The 22,432-nt window shown below is 49.2% G+C and overlaps 1 protein-coding gene across 3 annotated transcripts in view; it reads left to right on the plus strand.

Moving 5' to 3' along the window:
- The window catches only part of IL11RA (interleukin 11 receptor subunit alpha), a 139,692-nt gene that overhangs the window by 52,742 nt on the left and 64,518 nt on the right, over positions 1-22,432 (plus strand). Inside the window, exons 1-2 of one of the 3 annotated variants that reach the window (XM_081881594.1) lie at positions 17,376-17,448; positions 17,647-17,722. The gene's annotated coding sequence lies outside the window, so the exon portion shown is untranslated. Of the gene's footprint in view, positions 1-17,375; positions 17,449-17,646; positions 17,723-18,552; positions 18,660-22,432 lie in introns of those variants that run through there. The other 2 variants (XM_081881597.1, XM_081881596.1) reach the window with 2 other exon arrangements.

Here is a 22,432-nt window from a genome sequence, read left to right on the forward strand (position 1 = left end):
ACCTGGAGTACTGTGTCCAGTTCTGGGCACCACAGTTCAAGAAGGACACTGACAAACTGGAACGTGTCCAGAGGAGGGCAACCAAAATGGTCAAAGGCCTGGAAACGATGCCTTATGAGGAACGGCTAAGGGAGCTGGGCATGTTTAGCCTGGAGAAGAGGAGGTTAAGGGGTGATATGATAGCCATGTTCAAATATATAAAAGGATGTCACATAGAGGAGGGAGAAAGGTTGTTTTCTGCTGCTCCAGAGAAGTGGACACGGAGCAATGGTTCCAAACTGCAAGAAAGAAGATTCCACCTAAACCTTAGGAAGAACTTCCTGACAGTAAGAGCTGTTCGACAGTGGAAGTTGCTGCCAAGGAGTGTGGTGGAGTCTCCTTCTTTGGAGGTCTTTAAGCAGAGGCTTGACAACCATATGTCAGGAGTACTCTGATGGTGTTTCCTGCTTGGCAGGGGGTTGGACTCGATGGCCCTTGTGGTCTCTTCCAACTCTAGGATTCTATGATTCTATGATTCTATGATCTTCATTGGATGCCCACAAGTTCTAGCATGTCTTGACCAGGGGCTGACCAGACTTTGGGATGCGGGTGGCCTGTGGAATGTGGAGATAGATAGATAAAACTTTATTCGCATTAGCCAATGGCCATAGCAACAGTAAAATATTACAGTATATGCAGAAAAGGAAATTTGATAGAAGAGCACAATTTAAAGTCCTGAATCAGCCATCAGTTAGTGGTCCTTAATCTGATTGCCCCTGCTATGAACCTAGCAACCTTTGCTGTTATCTGCTCATTTTGATCTGATGGAAGAAAGGACATTGTGGCAGTGGTTGAGCAGCCTGGGGTAGTTAGTACGAGTTAGCATGGGATGCGGGTGGCGCTGTAGTCTAAACCAATGAGGTTGATGGTTCGAATCCCCGCGATGGAGTGAGCTCCTGTCGCACTGTCCCAGTTCCTGCCAACCTCGCAGTTCGAAAGCACACCAGCGCAAGTAGATAAATAGGTACCTTGGCGGCAGGAAGGTAAACAGCATTTCTGTGTACTCTGGCTTCCGTCACGGTGTCCCGCAGCACCAGAAGCAGTTTAGTCCTGCTGGACACATGACCCGGAAAGCTGTCTGTGGCCAAACATCGGCTCCCTTGGCCTGAAAGCGAGATGAGCGCTGCAACCCCATAGTCACCTTTGACTGGATTTAACTGTCTGGTGGTCCTTTACCTTTTACCTTGATCAGACTTGTAGCTCAAAATATCTGGAGGGTGCCAGGTTGCCAAAGGCTGCATTAGCACCTAGAACTGAGCTCAGTAGCAAATCAGTAGATCCCTGAAATGCAATCCACCCACTGTTGCCACAGGATGGGAGAGGGCTCTTCTGCTCTGGTTCTGCTTTTTGTTCCCCTAGAGGACCATATGAGAACAGGATTCTGGTCCAAATAGACCATGGGCTTGATCCAGCAAGCTCCTCTTACATTCTTACTCCATGCTTTAACTCCCCACCCCCACCCCACCCCTTTGTGAAGATGCCCAAAGCTCAGATTTGTAACCATGGATGCTTTCGGCACTCTGTCCTTGACTTCTGAACGGTTGACGTGCTCCTTGGAATTTTCCCCAGTGGGGCAAAGAAAAGCTTTTGGGGAGTTGTTTTTGGGTAGAGGGGTGAATGATAGGGTTAACCAGAGAGCGAGAGAGAGAGAAACACACACACACACAGAGAGAGAGAGAGAGAGAGAGAGAGAGAGAGAGAGAGCGCTTCTCCGAGATCTCCATAAACTAGCTTGGATCTAACAATGATCCAATAATTCCATATAGGTTTGAGGCATGAAGACCTTCACATGGTACCTCCAGACTGAATTGGTGAATGCACTGGAGATGTGAGTCTGAATGGAAAGCACTGCCCAGAAAACCCATTAGGAAGAGTGTTCTTCTTCTTCTTCTTCTTTGGCGATCCCTCGTAGCCGAGTAAGATTGTCTTCCATAAACACGGTTTTAACAATGAGTCCGTAAGTGACTGTGGAGGCCAATTCTGGATCCACACGTCCTTCCACAATGGGGACACTGGTTTCCAGGCAGGAGTTGATCACGGTGTGGATTTGCCAAGCGTACCTTCCTCTTAGCACGTTTCTCCCTTGCGTCCTGAGTTCGAGTGTCTTCAAAGCCCATGACACCTTTGGCAAAGGCTGTTCTCCAAGTGGACCACTCCCAGGCCAGTGTTTATTCCCTTTGACCTTACCGCCTTGGGTGACCCTGCTGGGAGTCTGAGTTTCCCAACGGTTTCGCTCGCAAGGGTCATAGGAACATGCAAGCCCACTCACCACAACAAGGTGATGATCCAGCGAGTGGGTAGGAAGAGTAATATTGACTCATTAACCAGAAGCTTTGGAGAGGGCAGAGGGGGGTGTTATGGGGTGAGCTGGCCTAACAGCCAGAGGTCTTGGGGGAAGGGCAAAGTGCTTTGCAGCAACCTCGCTAGAAGGGCCTGACCCTGGTAACAAGGTGTACCTTGCACTGGCTGGCTGATTCTCTCTTGGTGATACTGCAGAATGATAAATAACCATATCCCATACCACACCTTCTCAATTCTGCAGCTGAGCTCTGGTTCAGATGCAGTCCTGATGTTAGCCAGACAGCTTTATGCTCACATTCAGGGGTGCGGGTGTGTGAAAAGTGAGGCAGCCTTGGGTGCCTTCTGCCGTTCTGGATCACAGTCTTTCCTACTTGCATTTCGTATCCCCTGGGGAGAACCCCAGCCATTCCACTCCCCACCCCCCACCCCGATGCCCCAGTGCCAGTTGTGCTGGCCAATTGCTGAGAGCCAGCCTTTTGGATCAGAGCTGAGTCGCTAATATTATTTTGGGAGTGGAGGAAGCCTGCCTGCTGGGCAAACAAAAGCCAGCAAGTGTGAAAATACGAGCTGGTGACACGCTGCATCCTCTTGCTGGGCTTTCTTGTAAATATGTCACTGCGGAAGGAGGGAGGGGAAAGGAGTTGGCTGCAAGGAGAGCATCCGGCCAGGAAGTTCTGGCCCCTGGTGGAGCAAGCTGGCCGGTTGGTGCCGGGGGCCCGTGTTGGTCCTGGAAACGATGGGGCAGAGGTGGAGCTTGTTCCTGGATTCTCTTTGCTTCCATCTAACACATTGGCAGCACATTTCTCTTCCTTTTTCAACTTGAGATCACACACACACACGAGCTCACTCCTGTGAGTGCCAGTTTTCATTTTACAGTTGGGAAACTGAGGCTGGAGCAGAATGGTTTTCTTTGGGGTCAAATGGTGGAGTTGTGCACTTAAAGCACATTTAAAGTACATAGTTTTTAATGTGCATTAAAGTACACAGCCCCTCCCGAAGATTACTGGGAACTGTAGTTCACCCCCCCACACACACAACCACAATTCCCAGCACCCGCTGGAAGCTGCAGGATTCTTTCGCGGGCAGGTTGTGTGCTGTCAATGCATACTGTGTATGCAGCCTGTGGCTTGCACCCAGCTTCCTTGAGATAGGTCATAGAAATCATAGAACAGTAGAGTTGGAAGGGACCCCAAGGATCATCTAGTCCAGCCCCCTGCAGTGCAGGATTCGTGTCCTTACTGAACCACCCACATAACTCCAGTGGCATAGCATGGGGGGCACAAGGGCAGTTGTCCCAGGTGCAAAATTGTTGGGGGCCCAAAATTTCATCCCCCGGTGCTTCCTCAATACAGCTGTTCAGTTTCTCTGTGCAAACCAGGAAGTGACCTCTCCAGACAACGGGCCGGCTCTGCTTTTCCCATCTCTATGGCTGTGGTCTCCTGGGCGATGCAGATACCATTCTCTTCCTCCCTCCCATCCCTCCATGCAGCCCCGGGCACTGGCAACCTCTGCTACATCACTGGATTACTTTCCCCCCCAATTTTTTAAAATTAATTTTCCAAAATTTTAAACTAACAAACAAACATATATCATAACTTATCTTAATAACATTGTTAAGTGACTTCCTCAAATTCCCTTGACTGAATTTCAATATATATCATTGTAACGGTTTTCCAAAACAGATTCTCATAAAATTGACTTAATCCTCTTAACATCTTTGTTTCTTTTCATCTTTGCTTTAAACATAGTATTCAATAACTTCACATATTTAAATCCTTAGCATATCTATTTTTTGCAAGTATTTCTGATTAATTTATATTAGCATATTTAAGTATAATCTTTGAAGTTCTTCCATTCTTCCTGGTGCTCCTCCTCCTTCTGGTCACGGACTCTTCCGGTCAGGTTGGCTAGCTCCGAAAAGTCCATCATCTTCATCTGCCATTCCTTCACTGTTGGTACTTCTTGAGTTTTCCAATTCTCGGCCAGTAAAATTTGAGCTGCAGTTGTGGCATACAAAAACAATCTAACATCTTTTTTGGGCAATTCCAAACTGGATCACTGGATAACTCCCTTTCAGACTAGACTGGCATTAGAAGGCTGCCAGTCTTGAGCTGTAGGGTTTGAGGGAGACACCAGGGGTCCGAGTCTGCCCCACGCTTTGCATTCCTCCTTCGTCTCTTCCTTCGTCCTCCCACTGCCCCAGCTCCTCTCTAAATAGCCCTCTGGTTTCCTAGGTGCTATTTGGCGGCTGCTTCCCCGCATCACACCTAAAACACAGCACACACAGCACAGGAATTTGCTGGGTCCTTGACAGAATCGCCGCCTTTTCAGAAACATGGCCAGCGCCAAGCGAAATAGGAAGCCGGCTGAGGCAGGAAGGGCGCAGAGCGCTCTTGTTTGCAACTGCTGCCTTGACCGGCTGGCTGGCAGGGCTGCCGAGTCCCTTTTGCAGAGACTGCCAGGATTTGCACCTCCAGTGGCTCCAGTTTGGGAGGAGCAGCTGCTTGCTAGGCCAACGGAGAGAGCGAGGCGACTCCTTGATGGGCCATCAGCAACGAGGGGATGAAGCGCCCTCCCAGATGTTCAGATTTGGGGTGGTGGAAGTGCCAGGAGGAGACGGGCGGGTCACATCTCAGAGGTCTGAAGGACTGCCAGCAGATCATCTTCATTCTAGATTGGCCCTTGGATAACAATTGCCACATTTCCAGACTTAAACTACATGGTTAATCTATGGAACTCCCTCCCACAGGAGGCAATGACGGCCACCAACTTGGATGGCTTTAAAAGAGGATTGGACACATTCATGGAGGGAAGGGCTATCAATGTCTACTAGCCACAATGGCTATGTTCTATCTCCACAGTCAGAGTCAGCAATGCTCCATCTGGTACGCAGGATGAGACCCTCCCTGCCCGCAGACTGTCTCACCAGAGTGGTGCATGCTCTGGTTATCTCCCACTTGGACTACTGCCATGCGCTCTACATGTGGCTCCATTTGAAGGTGACCTGGAAACTACAACTAATCCAGAATGCGGCAGCTAGACTGGTGACTGGGGGCGGCCATCAAAACCACATAACACCGGTCTTGAAAGACCTACACTGGCTCCCAGTATGTTTCCGAGCACAATTCAAAGTGTTGGTGCTGACCTTGAAAGCCCTAAACGGCCTCGGCCCAGTATACCTGAAGGAGCGTCTCCACCTCCATCGTTCAGCCCGGACGCTGAGGTCCAGCGCCGAGGGCCTTCTGGCGGTTCCCTCATTGCGAGAAGCAAAGCTACAGGAAACCAGGCAGAGGGCCTTCTCGGTGGTGGCGACCGCCCTGTAGAACACCCTCCCACCAGATGTCAAAGAAATAGACAACTACCTGACATTTAGAAGACATCTGAAGGCTGTTCAGGGAAGTTGTTAATGTGTGATAGTTTAATGTATTTTTAATCTTTGTTGGAAGCTGCCCAGAGTTGCTGGGGAAACCCAGCCAGATGGGCGGGGTACAAATAATAAATTATTATTATTCTGTCTCCCAGTTGCTGGAAACCACAGAAGGAGAGAGGGCTCTTATGCTTGAATCCTGTTTGCTAGTTTCCCTTTTGGAGCATCTGGTTGGCCTTGTGAGGACAGGACGCTGGACTAGATCAACCATTGGCCTCATCCAGCAGGCTCTTCTGATGTTCTTAGGTCCCAAGTAATCTTCAAGGGCAGCCCCATAGGGAGCATGTTGCAGTAGTCCAGTCTGGAAGTTTTCACCGTGGCCAATGAGAGAGAGCTTTCGACGGCTACTAGCTATGATGGCTTTGCTCTGCCTCTGTGGTTGGAGTTCTGCACAGGTATCTGGTTGGCCATTGTGGGAAGAAGGTGCTGGACTGGATGAAGCACCCCTGGGTGGCCAGATTTGGGATAGTGGAAGTGTCAGGAGAAGACAGACAGGTCAGGTCTCAGAGGTCTGATGTAAGAGCCAGCTGTTCTTATTCATTCTCATTCATTCCTTGGGTTACAATTGCCGTGTTTCCGAAGTGTAATTGCCTTTGTGTGAGGCAATGAGTGTCATCTGTGTTCTGGATATTTTTAATGCTTCCAAATTTAGACTTCAGGAACAGTCACTTAATTTATAAATACAGCACTATCCTCTGATTGACTGCATAAGTGCATATTTGGCTTGCGACTGAGGCGTGATTTCTCAATAAATGTTTGCATTCAAGAACAGTTACTCATGCATCTGACTAAAGAGGAGACGCTCTGATTGCATACTGACCTGTGCCTGGGATCAAGTTTGGAAGATGAAAGTGCCGTCCCTGCTGAAGGTCATAAGGACCTTGTTTGAATTTGTCCACGTGTTGCAAGTTAAGTCTCATTTCCCTCAAAAGGATTCCTCTACATCTTGAAATGTAAAATAAGGTTACCAGGCGTCCGTTTCCCGGGGACAGTCCCCGGATTTACAAATCAGTCCCCATACAAAATCCATTGAAGTTGAAAAGTGTCCCCTGATTCATTGAAAAATATCTGGTAACCTTAACCCTCAAGACAGAATTTGCCACCTTTTTTTTCCTTTTTTTTGCAGGCTCCACCAAAACTCTTGCTCAGATCCTTGTTCTGTCTACCTTGCATCGACAACTGTACTTATCCTCTCTCGGCTTAAACTAAGCAGAGATTCAGCATCCTTCCTTTTGACTTTTGCGCATTCAAGGGTCTTCAAGACTTTTTTTAAGCTGACAAACCTACAGAGTCATTTAAAATATCCTTGAGCAGTTTGTCGTTTTAATGATTGCTCTGCATTGCTTTTAAATGTTTTCCGTGTCGCTGTGTACCACCCTAATATTTTACGAGAGGACAGTGCAGAAATACTTTTATAAATGAAATAGTGCAGTTCTTTGGGCGCAGGTGGAATATGCTGTCATAATCTCACCCCTGGTTGGAGAAGCCTGACCTGGCCACAGAAATCAATGATCAAGCCATGGTTTGACTGCTGCCATGTGCTCTGTGTGGCCCTTTAAAGTCCTCTTCAAAACTCATTGTATTGAAATATGGCTGCCTGAATCATGTGACACTCCCCCCCCCCCCCACTGTTAAATACCACCAGTGCATTTCCGAGCTGAGATTGAACTGCTAACTTTAACTTCTTTAAATCCTTGAATGAGGATTTGAAGGAGCACCTACAGCCAATATTGTTTTGCTCATGCATCAGGGATGGAAGTCTGAGCTGTTTGCCCCACTGCACACACTCCAGAAAATCCACTCTTTAGTGCTAAATCGGAAGAAACTGCAATCCACAGGAAACCCAATTGCTGTTTGTTCCAATTCAGTGCAAAACCGCAGCTTTTCCCGGGGGAAAGCGGAGAGGCAAATAGAGGTGTGGCTAAGCCCTGAATTGCTCATCACCATCCAATCATAGAAATGTAGAGCTAGAAGGGAACCCAAAGGTCATCTGGTCCAACCTCCTGCAATGCAGGAATCCCAGCCAAAGCATCCTTTGTCTTCTTGTATGGGCCACTGGAGACAAGATAGCTGCAGCTTTGCTCAGCAGACAGAAGTGGGCTTGTGACAAACCACCCCCATAAAAGGCAGGCTCCTCAGGCCTTCACACCAGCACGATGGACAAGACGTTGTGTTTGCTTAGTGGATTTCCAAGAGTAGCAGAAAATCCGAATGAAATGTTAGCAAAGAGGAAGCAAGTGTGGTCTGACGTTTTGATGATGGAGAGTGTTGTGCGGAAGCAGCTGTGATGTCCTGGGACTGGGTCTCGGACTTGGAACCAGAGGAGACTCGGTCTGCACGGATCCTTCGCCTCAGGCATCATCTGAACAAAGTCTGGGACCTGATCCTGAAGAGCCCCAGTCTGCACAGGTTCCCCTGCAACAAACCCCAGCTGGGCCGAGTCCGGGGCCTGAGCCTGCCCTGGCTCCAGATGCGGGGATGACCTCGTTGCCTTCAGCTGGGCCATCACTTACAGCTGCTCCACTACCGGTTGGGTCAGGGGAGGCTGAGGCGGCCCCTGGGTCTAGTCACCCACCGACGTCTCCCGAGCTGCAGAGACTGAGGTCTGAGAGAAGGAGAGACCTGAGCACTCGCAGGAGGAGTGCTCGCCTTCGGGTGAAACAGGGAGGTGAGTCGCCAGGGGATCAGGACCGGCAGCTACCCTGACAAAGATGAAAGGCTGTCAGACCCTGCCCCAGGTTGAGGGAGCAACATTGCTGTATGCTAGATCCTGCACCTGTCCTTGCCTGGTTTCCTGCCTCGTGTCCTGCCTTGGCCCTGTCAGACTGACTCCCAGCAGAACCTTCGGATTCTGGACCAGACCTGGACTGCGTTTCATGGGTTACCCCCTGGCCCAGCACAGCAGCAAAAAGACAGGCATGCACAAATCAGCTACATCAATTCCACCACAAACCTTCACCCGGAAGCAGCACCCATCTTCTTGGTCTTTGTCCTGGTGGAGCACCCTCCTGGCTGTCGGCCAGAGAGCCAGTGGTGGTTTTAAGACCTGGGAGAGACCAGAATTTAAATCCAATCCCCTTCTCAGCCATGAAGCTCGCTGAGTGACCCTGAGCCAGTTGCAACTCCTCTGCCTAACCTACTTCACACGGCTGTTGTGGGGATTAAATGAGGATGGAATTCTTCATGCAGCACAAAGTTAACCTATGGAACTCCCTCCCACAAGAGGCAGTGGTGGCCACCAATTTGGAGGGCTTTAAAAAAGATTAGACAGATTTATGGAGGAGGAGAGGGCTGCCAATGGCTCCTAGCCAGCATGGCTGTGATCTCACAGTCAGAGGCAGCCATGCTTCTGAATCCCAGTTGCTGGAAACCACAGGAGAGCAGAGGGTTCTCGTGCTCAAATCCTGCTTGCAGATTTCCCATTGGGGCATCTGCTTGGCTGCTGTGAAAACAGGATGTTGTTGCTGTCATTTATTCGTGTCTGCCTCTTTGTGACCCCCTGGACCAGAGCACGCCAGGCACTCCTGTCTTCCACTGCCTCCCACAGTTTGGTCAAACTCATGCTGGTAGCTTTGACAACACTGTCCCACCATCTCGTCCTCTGTCATCCCCTTCTCCTTGTGCCCTCCATCTTTCCCAACATCAGGGTCTTTTCCAGGGAGTCTTCTCTTCTCCTGAGGTGGCCAAAGTCTTGGAGCCTCAGCTTCAGGATCTGTCCTTCCAGTGAGCACTCAGGGCTGTTTTCCTTCAGAATGGAGAGGTTTGATCTTCTTGCAGTCCATGGGACTCTCAAGAGTCTCCTCCAGCACCAGAATTCAAAATCATCAATTCTTTGGCGATCAGCCTTCTTTATGGTCCAGCTCTCACTTCCACACATCACTAGAAAACAGGATGCTAGACAGTTTATCCAGCAGGCTCTTAACATTTTGTAACTCACTCTACATGGGGCTGCCCTTGAGACTGAGCCAAAAACTCCAGCGGGTGCAGAATGCCGCGGCGAGACTCCTTACAGGGTCCTCGCTGCGGGATCACATTCGCCCGGCGCTATATCAGCTGCACTGGCTCCGGGTGGAGTACAGGATCAGGTTTAAGGTGCTGGTTTTGACCTTTAAAGCCCTATATGGCCTAGGACCCTCGTACCTATGGGACTGCCACTCCTGGTATGTCCCATGGAGGCAGGGGCGCCGACTTATAAAAAATATTGGGGGGGCGGGGGCCCATACCGACTTATAAAAAATATTGGGGGGGCCCAAGACCTCCAAACCTCTGCTGCTGGGGGAACGAAAGGGGCGAGCCCCGGGCTGCCCCGACCTTAAGTGAACCTGTGAGGGCCCGCCCTTTGCGGTAGCCGATTGGCTGCCGCCGTGGGCGGTGAATATTAATGAGCTAGGGGGAATCCCCGCTTCTCGTGGGGCTGACGCCAGCCCCGCGAGATTGTTGATGGGTCGAGAGCCCGCAACCCCACCCCCTCTCTAGATCGGGAGTGGCTTTGTTTTAACTTATTACTGAATGTATTTTAAAAGGTAACTATCGTCAAACAAGGAAAATAAAAAATACCAACATAATTTTGTGATTTTACAAAGCATAATATAACTAATAATTTTCTTAAGTTATTGGGGGGGCAGAGCCCCCCAAACGAATTTTTGAGGGGGCTCGGGCCCCCTCAGGCCCCATGGAGTCGGCGCCTATGCATGGAGGACCTTATAGTCTTCAAAGAAAAACATATTGGAAGTCCCGGGCCACAGGGAGATTAGGCTGGCCTCAACCAGAGCCAGGGGTTTTTCGCCCGTGGTCCCGATCTGGTGGAACGCTCTGTCACAAGAGACTAGGGCCCTGCAGTACTTAACATCTTTCTGCAGGGCCTGCAAGACAGAGCTGTTCCACCGGGCCTTTGGCCGAGGCACAGCCTGACCCCCTCCTTTGATCATCCTCACAGAACTCCAGCCCAATGGTTGCCATGAATTTGATTCTGAATTGAATTTAGAATGATTTGATTTTAGAATGCATTTCAATTAATAGATTGTGGTTTTATATAAACTGTGTTACTTTTACTGTTGTTAGCCGCTCTGAGCCCGGCTTCAGCTGGGGAGGGTAGGATATAAATAAAATTTTATTATTATTATTTATTATTATTATTAAAGCCATCCCGGTTGGTGTGCACCACTGGCTCCTGTGGGAGGGAGTTCCATAGTTTAAATAAATCCTTTCTTGTATCTGAATCTTGTATCTGAATCAGGGGGTTGGACTTGATGGCCCTTGTGGTCTCTTCCAACTCTATGATTCTATGATCTTTCAACATTCAGCTTCCTTGGGCGTCCAAGAGTTTTAGTGCATGCCTTGCAGAATTTTATAGACCTCCACCCTCCTGCCTCTCGCTTGCCTTTGCTCTAAAACACTGAGCAAACAGCTCACCTGAGAGACTCCCTGGACAAAGTGCTCCATTTGTTAACATAAGAACACAGGAAGAGCTTGCTGGATCAAGCCAATGGCCCTTCTGATGTTGTACTTAAAACTCTGGGAGGAAAGGTGATAGATAGGTCCAGTTTTCCATTTTAAATTCCCCAGTGACCAGAGTAGAAATAACCGCTGGGATGAGCGCAGAAAGAAGGAACGCCCTGGTGCATCTGCAGCGGCACAACTGGGCACCTTGCTCTGCCCCAGCTGCAATAAAACATGTCTCTCCCCTATCCGTGTCTACAGCCATAGCAGGCACTGCTAGCTCCCAACAGCTTACCCTCACCCCAAAAGGTGGACCCCTCTGTTGTCCCCCCAGACCAATGCCCTGCCTATCCCACCTTGAGCTCCTTGGAAACAGAAATGGGATATAAACTAGCAAATAAATTTGGAAGAAGCAGAGAAATGATGCCTGCAAGCTGCATCTCTCCTCCGGAATCTGATCTGCTTCCCCAAACCTGCAATGGGCCCCCTCTCTCCACTCCCCCCCCCACCAATTTACTGCTGGAGCTGAATCAGCCCTCCTGCCCCCCTCCTTCTCAACAGCCCTGCCTCAAACAAGGCTCCTCTTTTATTATTTTTGGGGCCTCTGTTTCCCCCCTCCTGCCCCTCTCCTTTCTGCGCCTTCACCATCTGGGTTCGATAGAAATGCACACACACATACGATTCCTCCCAGCAAAGCTTATTTTCCTCCATTTGGGTTTTTTCTTTTTTTTAGTGTATGTTTTCTGTAGCTCTAATTGGCCGGGGCTTGAACCCGCGCCAAGGCAAACGCACCTGAGGGAGTCTTGCTTTACAGGCCCCCTCGCGAGAGCCAGAAATTTGGCCTCTCTGACTGCTGGGGTGGGGCACGAATCGTGACCGGGGGGAGGGGGAACTTTTGGCAGGGTCTTTGCTGACCGGGAAGGGAAGGGGGGTCGCGCCAACAGCACAGTTACCAGCCGTGCCCCATGACAGCTGCCCTCTGTTGGCGGAGCCAGGAGCAAAGGCTTCCAGCCTTTGGAGCTGAGTGGGGAATAGATGCTGTGTCAGACCTGCAACCACCTGTGAACTGTGCCCCCCTCCCTCTGCAAAAAGGGGCCTGGACCGCAAATGGGCCAACGGAGGATGCCAGGCACGTGGGCTGCATGTGCTACCCAGAAAGGAGCAGGTCCGCTTCCAGATTCTGAGTATTTTTGGGTCAGAAGTATCACATAGCGGGGGGGGGGGAATACATGAGGAGTTGGGGGGAAAATGCTTAAGATCACATTAACGGAAAAATCAGAGGCTTACCAATAATAATAATAATAATAATAATAATAATTTATTATTTATACCCCAGCCATCTGGCTGGGCTTCTCCAGCCACTCTGGGTGGCTTCCAACAAAATATTAAAATACAGCAATGCATCAAACATTAAAAGCTTCCCTGAACAGGGCTGCCTTCAGATGTCATCTAAAAATCTGGTAGTTGTTTTTCTCTTTGACATCTGCTGGGAGGGCGTTCCACAGGGCGGGTGCCACTACCAAGAAGGCCCTCTGGCTGGTTCCCTGTAACTTGGCTTCTCACAGCGAGGGAACCACCAGAAGGCCCTTGGAGTAATGGGGGTGGAGACACTCTTTCAGGTATACTGGACCGAGGCTGTTTAAGGCTTTAAAGGTCAGCACTAACACTTTGAATTGTGCTCAGAAACGTACTGGGAGCCAATGTAGATCTTTCAAGACCGGTGTTATATGGTCTCGGCGGCCGCCCCCAGTCACCAGTCTAGCTGCCGCATTCTGGATTAGTTGCAGTTTCCGAGTCACCTTCAAAGGTAGCCCCACGTAGAGCGCATTGCAGTAGTCCAAGAGGGAGATAACTAGAGCATGCACCACTCTGGTGAGACATTCCGCGGGTAGACTGGGCCTTTTAGAAAAAGAAATAGTGAAATCGAATAAAAGAATTTTTTATATGCGACCACCGCAGCTAGGATAGTAATAGCATCTAAATGGAAAGCTAAAGAGCTACCTACCAAGGAGGAATGGATTCTTGAATTAAATGAATATTTAAAACTGGCTAAATTAACAGCATCCATACGACAGCAGTCAAATCAAAACCTAAAAAACGAATGGCAATGCTTTGATGATTCTATGACAAGAAATTGCTCCAAAAAAGACATGCTAACATGCTTAGATTAAGAATGAAATGCATCAAAACAATAAATTATCAATGACATATGTATGTATACAGAGAAAATAAAAACAACCAGAATGCACTGATAAGTGTAAAATTGATTCTAGGGAAGATGAGTAGTGGTGGAGGGAAGTTAAACAGGGTGGTGGGTTTATTTTCTTTTGTTTATTTTTTTTCTTTTTCCTTTTTGGATATTGTATGATGATTTAATGTTTCTTTTCTGTTATGTATTATTTCTCTTTTTTTAATTAAATTGTATGATGAAAAATCTAAATAAAAATACAAAAGAAAAAAGAAGGAAGTATCACGTAGTGAGGCTTTAGAAGCCAGATTTGCACAACCACCAGTCAAGGTTCAGGAGTCGGTCCTCCCTTGTGCTTTCCCCTCCTCAGAGGATTCCATAAAGGCAAGATCTCTCCTGAGCGTCTTCTCTGGGGTTTTGGAGCCTAGCAGCTCCTTGGGACTCTTTGATACCCGTTCCACATTTGTAAGAACTTGATCGTTTAGAGTGAGTGAGTGAGTTATTAGAAGTTTTCACTGAAAAAAAATATGAAATAAAAGAAATATGAATACAATCGTACCTTGGAAATCGAACGGAATCCATTCCCGAAGTCCGTTCGACTTCCAAAACGTTCGTAAGCCAAAGTGAGGCCAGCAGAAGCTTCTGCAGCCAAATGGAAGCCCCATTGGATGTTTGGTTTCCAAAAATAGTTCGCAAACCGGAACAGTCACTTCCAGGCTTGTGACATACAGGAGCCAAAATGAGAACTAAGCTGTTTGAAAACCAAGGTACAAAAGGAAAAGGAAAAGGAAAAATAACCAAAGCATTACAATACAACAGAGTATACAGTACGGTAAATAAGTACATAAGTGATATAATTGTTTGTATCACTTATGTACTGCTTGTTTGTTTGTTTGTTTTTACAATCAAGTGGTATATAAATTTTCTGAAATAAACAAATAAATGGGAAGGGGAAAAACATGCTTGTGCACTAGCACTTAGCGTTACAGTTCTGATAACACGCAACTGTGATTCAGATGGTTTTGGGTGACCTGATGGCATCTCTGCTGCCAGGTGGCAATTGAGCGAGGGCCAAAGGCAGCTGATCTCTCAGCGGAAGAGATGGCCTGGCCCTGCTTTGCTCCCCCCCTCCCCCACCCCCAGCTCTGCGGTCTGATGGAACAACTTCAGCTCCTTTCTCAAGCCTGACCTCTCAGGATTTATGGAACTTTCTTTCTCTCCCTGTAAAATGCACATTGTGCTGTGCCGATTCCCCTGCCTGGCATCTGACGCAGTTGGCTTTTGCCTTTCAGCATCTCCGCAGACCTGTGATTAGTCTCTTTGGGGGTGCGGCATTCCTGCAACGAATCCTGCCCATATCTGCTGCTGCAGGACAGGAGGCCTAGCCTCTTCTGTGATTTGTTTCTGACATGAGGTTGCTGTAGCGATGGCCACCACATGGCTTGGCAAGGCCAGCGCCAAGCACAATGTGATTTATGGGTGGGAAGAGAACAGACCTTGCATCGCCCCCTCCGCATTCTGCCTTTCCAAACCCCATGACTTTTCCTTTTCCCTGGGAGTTGAGAGGTTAAGGGCCCACCCTCTTCCCAGACCAAATCGATGGCCCAGCGCCTTTCGAGGGGCTGTTTCTCAGGTGCGCTTGGAGCTGCCTGGAGCCCAAAGGGGCCTTTGTTTTGGAAGCGGCAGAGGGCTGTTTTGCATGGCTGGAATGCAGCGCTCCCATCCCGGCAAGCGAAGGAGCACAGGAGCGGCAGTGAGCTGTTTGCTTTGGAGCTCGCCTGCTGGCTGACCTGAGCGCCTCCGTGCTTGGAAGCCGGCTTGTGGCTATGCCCTGCCCTGGGCCAGGAGGCATCGCTAGCCAAAGCACAGCTACGGAGAGCCGTCCAGCAGGAAAGAGGTTGCCCAGCTGTGGTTTTGAAAGGGTGGCGGTGGAAGCCATGAGGAACGGGCAGGCGGCTAAGGGACCCAGGTGCCCGGGGAGCCCTTTGACCCCTTCTTTCTGCAGGGAGGGAGGGGTAGCAGCAGGATCAGGACCACTCCTAGCTCAGCTGAGCACCTCTAGTCTAGAGGTCTGGTCTAGCCACTTGCCCAAAGCTCAGAGACTCCATTCCCTCTGGTATCTCCAGCTTCCAGTCAGGGTAGACAATACAGTATTGAGCTAGGTAAAGGTAAAGGGACCCCTGACCATTAGGTCCAGTCGTGGCTAACTCTGGGGTTGCGGCGCTCATCTCTATAAGCCGAGGGAGCCAGCGTACAGCTTCTGGGTCATGTGGCCAGCATGACTAAGCCGAACCAGAGCAGCGCATGGAAATGCCATTTACCTTCCCGCCAGAGCGGTACCTACTTGTCTACTTGCACTTTGATGTGCTTTCAAATTGCTAGGTTGGCAGGGGCAGGGACCAAGCAACGGGAGCTCACCCAGTCGCGGGGATTCAAACCGCTGACCTTCTGATCGGCAAACCCTAGGCTCTGTGGTTTAACCCACAGCATCACCCGCGATGGACCCAGTTCTCTGCTTAGTATAAGGCTCCTTCCTATGCTCCACGACAGAGTTGGGCGGTCCAACTTTTTATGCTACGTGGGCTGCAAAAGTACTTTGGCATGGAACCTGTGAGCCCCACAGTGCCTTGTCGCAAGGCTGAAATTTGAAGCCCCTTCCCCAGCCCTCGCGCTGACTTCCCAAAGATAACTAAACAAGGCGAACCTCAGTCAGCTTGTTAGGTGGTTGTAGGCAGCCATGCTCTCCCCACCTCGATGCCCCCTCTCCCCCAGAATGGGGGTGACAGCGCTGACCTACCTTGCAGGGTTGTTTGTAAGTACTGAAACAAGCTGGCGTAGAGGAAGCACCTTAAACTGTAATGTGCTCATGCCCTGCTCTGTACTGTATTGTTGAATTTCGTAATACAGTGGTACCTTGGGTTAAGTACTTAATTCGTTCCGGAGGTCCGTTCTTAACCTGAAACTGTTCTTAACCTGAAGCACCACTTTAGCTAATGGGGCCTCCTGCTGTTGCTGCGCCACCAGAGCACGATTTCTGTTCTCATCCTGAAGCAAAGTTCTTAACCTGAAGCAATATTTCTGGGTTAGCGGAGTCTGTAACCTGAAGCGTATGTAACCTGAGGTACCACTGTAAACACAATAGGATGTAGCAGGTGGAGAGAGGAGAGTTGTCTTCTTCTTCTTCTTCTTCTTCTTCTTCTTCTTCTTCTTCTTCTTCTTCTTCTTCTTCTTTAGATATTGTATTTTAATATTCTGTTGGAAGCTGCCCAGAGTGGCTGGGGAAACCCTGCCAGATGGGCGGGGTATTATTATTATTATTATTATTATTAATAATAATAATAATTACTAACACTGGAACTCAGTGGAACGGCTCTGCTCTGCTCTGCAATGCTTCTGAATCCCATTTGCTGGAAGACGTGGGCTTTTCTCTGGGGCATCTGAGCGAGGTCCAGATGTCTTGATCCAGCAGGCCCTTTCTATATGCTTTCACCCACAACCCCATTGCCTCTCAGGTAATATCCTCAAGCCCCATTCTTTGCTCAAGTGGCCATTAGCTCCTGCAGAGCGTGATCCTGCTCACAGCAATTGCGCGATTTGTGCACGATTTTTTCACAGCACCCCGAATCGCCTCCTCCTCCTCCTCTCCCTTGCCCGCCGACACCCACACCTGCGCAGGTTGCCTTTTGCTCTGGGAGATGCTGCTCCTGTCCTCGCTTGCGTTTTCCTCATCCCGGAAACTCTGCCTGCAAAGGGGAGAGCCAGGGAGGCCTTGCCTTTTGCTCCTGGTATCTGCAGCCTGAAATCGAACCCGGCTCCCGGCTCCCCCACTCCATTCCCCAGCCGCCCAACTTTTTTACGAGCGCTTTGCTTTTGACATTATTTTTAGGAATTTCTCCAGCGTGTGGCTGGGCTGGTGGGGGGAGGGAGGTGGGGGGAAATGGTTTTCCTTTCCTCCCGAGCTTAGCAGGCAGGAGCCGCTGGGCTGCTTTGGCTGCCGTTCTGCTTGTTAACAGAGCAGTTGCTGTTCGGCTCCTGCCAGAGCCTCAGGTTACGGGTAGGCGAGGGGCTCGGGTTGGGTGCAGTGGGGCGGCTGCCGAGGGGAGGGAGCTTGGGCTGCGGGGAGGCTTGGGCGAGGGGCAGAAGCGGGGGTCGCGGTGGGGATTGGGTGGGTGTGTTCCCAGCTCTCCGGCTGCAGCCAGCGTCAAGAATAGCGGCCCCCCTCCACCAACCCCCCTTTCCTTTCTTTTCCCAGAGTTTTTGTGATCTGGCGGCGGCTGCGAGGCCATGGGGAACGGCAGAGGCAGCAGAGGCAGCACCAGGTCTTGAAGGTAAGCCCTTGCCACAGGACAGCAGGAATGCTCCTGCGCTCTCCGAAGGACAAGGGAGACTAGTAGTTGTGGCTTCTGGAGCATGGTGCTGTCGGGTTGCACCAGGCAGAGGAGAAATCCCGTGGGTCATAAGTGGTTTAGATACTACTAGGGGAAACGGGTTGTCTGAAGGATCCATGCGCTGCCTGAACCTCTCCATCCCTATGCCGTGCATGTGTTTTATGGCACATGGGGCATGCTCCGAGGGCGCCGGGCTGGGTTCCTCTGGCTGATCCCGGTAGAAGGAGCTTGGCTCCTCCAGAGGCGACACAGCATCGCTGAGTCACAATCCACTGAGTCAGCACTCTGGGACCCCTGCGTCAACGGGGTCACCGCACGCGGTGGACTCTCTCGTATCTGAGTCAGAGCGTTGGGAAGCGTTCAGTCCTGCGCAGCTGAGTTCAAAGCGTTTTGCAGAGCGCACTGCACACAAGTCTCGGGCTGTTTTTACAACGTGTTTGCCGCACAGCGAGGGAGAGCGTCGTCAGGGCTGCAGCCGTTTCCTTGCTAAATGTATTTGCTCCACCGTTTAGGGCACAAAAACCCTCACAAAGCTGCTTTACGGCATTTAATAAATATATTCCAAAACTCTTACCACTTTAGCATTCAAAAAAGAAGCTTCCAAATTTATTTCCTGCTGTTAAAAGTTAACTCTGCTGCGCTAATGCAAGGGTGGTGCAGGCTGCTTCGTGCTGTTGTTTTTGTACGAGTTGCTCAGACTTCCACTCAGGCTATCTAAGCCGAAATGTTTCTCTAGATCTCCTGAGCTTTGCCAGACTTATTTCCCTAGCTGCAGTGACAGTAGCAGCAGCAGCAGCCGCCCTGGTCGATTGTATCTCATCCAACTCTCCAAGGTCAACCCAAAGCAACCTTTTAATGGGGCCATAAACCAGGAGGGGTATGTAGAAAGTTTCGGCATGCGGACCCTGCATTTATGGAACGCTCTCCCTCGGAGATTAATCAAAGCCCAGCGCTGTAACCTTTTGAAAGCTGTGCACAATCTGCTTGGGGTGGCTTCTGTTGCAGGGGACAAGCAGAGAGACGGTGGTGGGGTTAAGAGACCAATTGAGTTTTGATGCCGAATTGGATTTAAAGTGGGTGCTTCCTTTGTTTAATCTGTTAACTGCCCTCGGAGTCTCCAGGGTGGGATGAGCTAGGTCCTCAAACAATTAAATCTCTGCTCTTTTATTAGCCATTTATTAACTAAATAAGTTGTTTTGGTTTTATTTCTGTTTAACCCGTTGCTGTGCACAGTCTCTGTGAAGGCGGAGGAATTGGCTTCAATTTTTCTGCCTTTATAGTTCTCTGGCTCCATTGCAGTTTACTTTCTCTGGTACTGATATAGTTCAGTTGCTCTGGAGCACAACAGAAAGATCTGTGTATGTTCTGCCTGGAGAAGAGAAGATTATTGTGGATTATTGTGGGAAAGGTTTAGAAAGAGGGCGATGAAAATTATCAAGGGGATGGAGAAAGGTTGCAGCATTTAGGACTTTCTAGTTTTGAGAAAAGGCAAGTTAAAAAGGTGGCATGATGGATGTTTATAAACCCATGGCATGGAGAAATTGGAGAGTGAAATCTCATAATACTGGAACCCAGCTGGGGGGCATCCAAGGAAGCTAAATGTTGGGAGAATTCAGGACAAAAGAAGATACTCGCACAGTGCACAGTTCAACTATGGAACTCCCTGCCACAAGGAGGTAGTGACGGCCACCAAATTGGATAGCTTTAAAAGATTAGACAGATTTATGGTGTGTAAGGTTCTTCTGATGGCTACTAGTCAGGAAGGCTATACAGTGGTGCCTCGCAAGATGAAAAGAATCCATTCCGCGATTCTCTTCATCTAGCGGTTTTTTCATCTTGCGAAGCAAGCCCATTGACGGCTTAGCGGATTAGCGCTATTAGCGGTTTAGCGGCTTTTAGCGGCTTTTAGCGGCTTATCGGCTTAGTGGATAAGCTGCTTAGCGGCTTAGAAAAAGGGGGGGAAGGGAAAAAAAGTCGGAAAAACTCGCAAGACATTTCGTCTTGCGAAGCAAGCCCATAGGGAAATTCGTTTTGCGAAGCGCCTCCAAAACGGAAAACCCTTTGTCTAGCGGGTTTTTCATCTTGCGAGGCATTCGTCTTGCGGGGCACCACTGTATTTGGCCCTAAACGGCCTCGGCCCAGTATACCTGAAGGAGTGTCTCCACCCCCATCGTTCAGCCCGGACACTGAGGTCCAGCACCGAGGACCTTCTGACCCTCACTGCAAGAAGTTACAGGGAACCAGGCAGAGGGCCTTCTTGGTAGTGGCGCCTGCCCTGTGGAATGCCCTCCCATCAGATGTCAAGGAAATAAACAACTACCTGACTTTTAGAAGACATCTGAATGCAGCCCTGCATAGGGAAGTTTTTAATGTTTGAAGTTTTATTCTGTTTTTAATGTTCTGTTGAAAGCCACCCAAAGTGGCTGGGGGAGGCCAGCCAGGTGGGCGGGGCAGAAATGATTAATAATAATAATAATAATAATAATTACAATAATAATTACAATTGGAGGCAGAACGGTTTCTGAATACCAGCCACTGGAGACAGCAGGAAGGGAGAGGGCTACTCTTGTGCTCAGATGCTTGCAGGTTTCCAGTGGGGTAACTGTTTGGCCATTTTGAGAACAGGACACTGGACTAGATGGGCCATTGCTCCAGCAGGCTTTTCTCATGCTTCTATTAATGTGAGCCATGGCAGAGGTTTGCAGATACCTGTTTGTCTGTCTCACACATAATAATAATAATAATAATAATAATAATAATAATAATAATAATATTTTATTTATACCCTGCCCTCCCCAGCCAAGGCCGGGCTCAGAGCGGCTTACAAACAATAATAAAAACAAGAAGAATGATTTCAACTTAAAAACAAAACTTAAAAACAAAAATAAAATACAACATTAAAATAATGGAACATTAAAATATTAAAATGTAGGAGGAGAAGGAAAAGAAAAAGAGAGAGAGAGAGAGAGAGAGAGAGGGAATCAAATTGGCTCCAAGCCAAAGGCCAGGCGGAACAACTCTGTCTTACAGGCCCTGCGGAAAGAAATCAGATCCTACAGGGCCCTGGTCTCATGAGACAGAGCGTTCCACCAGCCGGGGCCAGAGTTGAAAAGGCCCTGGCTCTGGTTGAAGCCAATCTAACTTCCTTAGGTCCCGGGACCACTAGGGTGTTGCTATTTATGGACCTTGAGGCTCTCCGTGGGGCATACCGGGAGAGGCGGTCCCGTAGGTACGAGGGTCCTAGGCTGTGAAGGGCTTTAAAGGTCAAAAGCAGCACCTTAAATCTGAACTCTTGTTCTCCCATTGCTCCAGAGGGCAGGACCAGCATTGGAGGGTGGAAACTGCAAGGCGGCAGCTTTTTTTTTTTTTGCTATGAACATTACGAGAAATTTCCTAATGGCAAGAGCTGTTCAACAGTGGAACAGTCTGCCTCAAGGAAGTGGTGTCCTCTCCTTTGCCGAGGCAGAGACTGGGCGGCCATCACCAGTCAGGGATGCTGTAGATTCCTAGGCCTTCAATTTGTTGTTGTTGTTTAGTCGTTTAGTCGTGTCCACCTCTTCATGATTCCCTGGACCAGAGCACACCAGGCACTCCTGTCTTCCACTGCGTCCCGCAGTTTGGTCAGACTCATGTTTGTAGCTTCGAGAACACTGTCCACCATCTCGTCCTCTGTCATTCCCCTTCTCCTTGTGCCCTCCATCTTTCCCAACATCAGGGTCTTTTCCAGGGAGTCTCCTCTTTTCAAGAGGTGGCCAAAGTATTGGAGTCTCAGCTTCAGGATCTGTCCTTCCAGTGAGCACTCAGGGCTGGTTTCCTTCAGAATGGAGAGGTTTGTTCTTCTTGCAGTCCATGGGACTCTCAAGAGTCTCCTCCAGCACCAGAATTCAAAAGCATCAATTCTTCGGCGATCAGCCTTCTAGGCCTTCAATATCCCTCCCAAATCCAACATTCTGTGATGCTTTCACAACCTAGATGAATTGTGTCATTCTGGATTTTTTGGGAAGGCTGAAATCAAGAAACCCATTTCCACACACTCCCTTCCCAAGTGGCCGAATTGGTAGCGTTAGCTACCCAAGCAGATGTTGCAATCCGGTAGACAACGCCAAATGTTTTTTGGAGCCCGCTTGGCCGGTGTGGTCAAATGCTGGCAACTGCATGGCTGTGGCGTGAAAGGGGCATGAGGAGTCATCATCCGCGTATCTTGGCAGCATTTGAGTTCCTCATCTCCAGGCAGGCTCAGAATTTGAGCTGAAGGTGGCAGTTTAAATGTCAGAGAGGAAATGTGCTTTTGCTCAGCTGGATTTCCAAGGGGAAATCTGTCTTTGGACAAAGATCGTAGAATCTTAAAATCTTGGAAGGGACCCCAAGGGTCATCTAGTCCAACCCCCTGAAATGCAGGAATCTCAGCTAAAGCATCCCTGACTGATGGCCATCCAAACTCTGCTTGAAAACCTCCAATGGAGGAGAATTCACAACCTCCCAAGGGAGACTGTTCCATTGTCAAATAGCTCATACTATCAGAAACATCTTCCTGGTGTTTAGTCGGAATCTCCTTTCTTGCAACTTGGAGCTATTGCTTCAAATCCTCCCCTCCAGAAGAAACAAACTCGCTCCATCTTCCATGTGGCAGCCCTTGAGATATTTGAAGAT

Source organism: Podarcis erhardii, assembly GCF_964252035.2.
Source record: "Podarcis erhardii genome assembly, chromosome: 11".
NCBI lineage: Eukaryota > Metazoa > Chordata > Lepidosauria > Squamata > Lacertidae > Podarcis > Podarcis erhardii.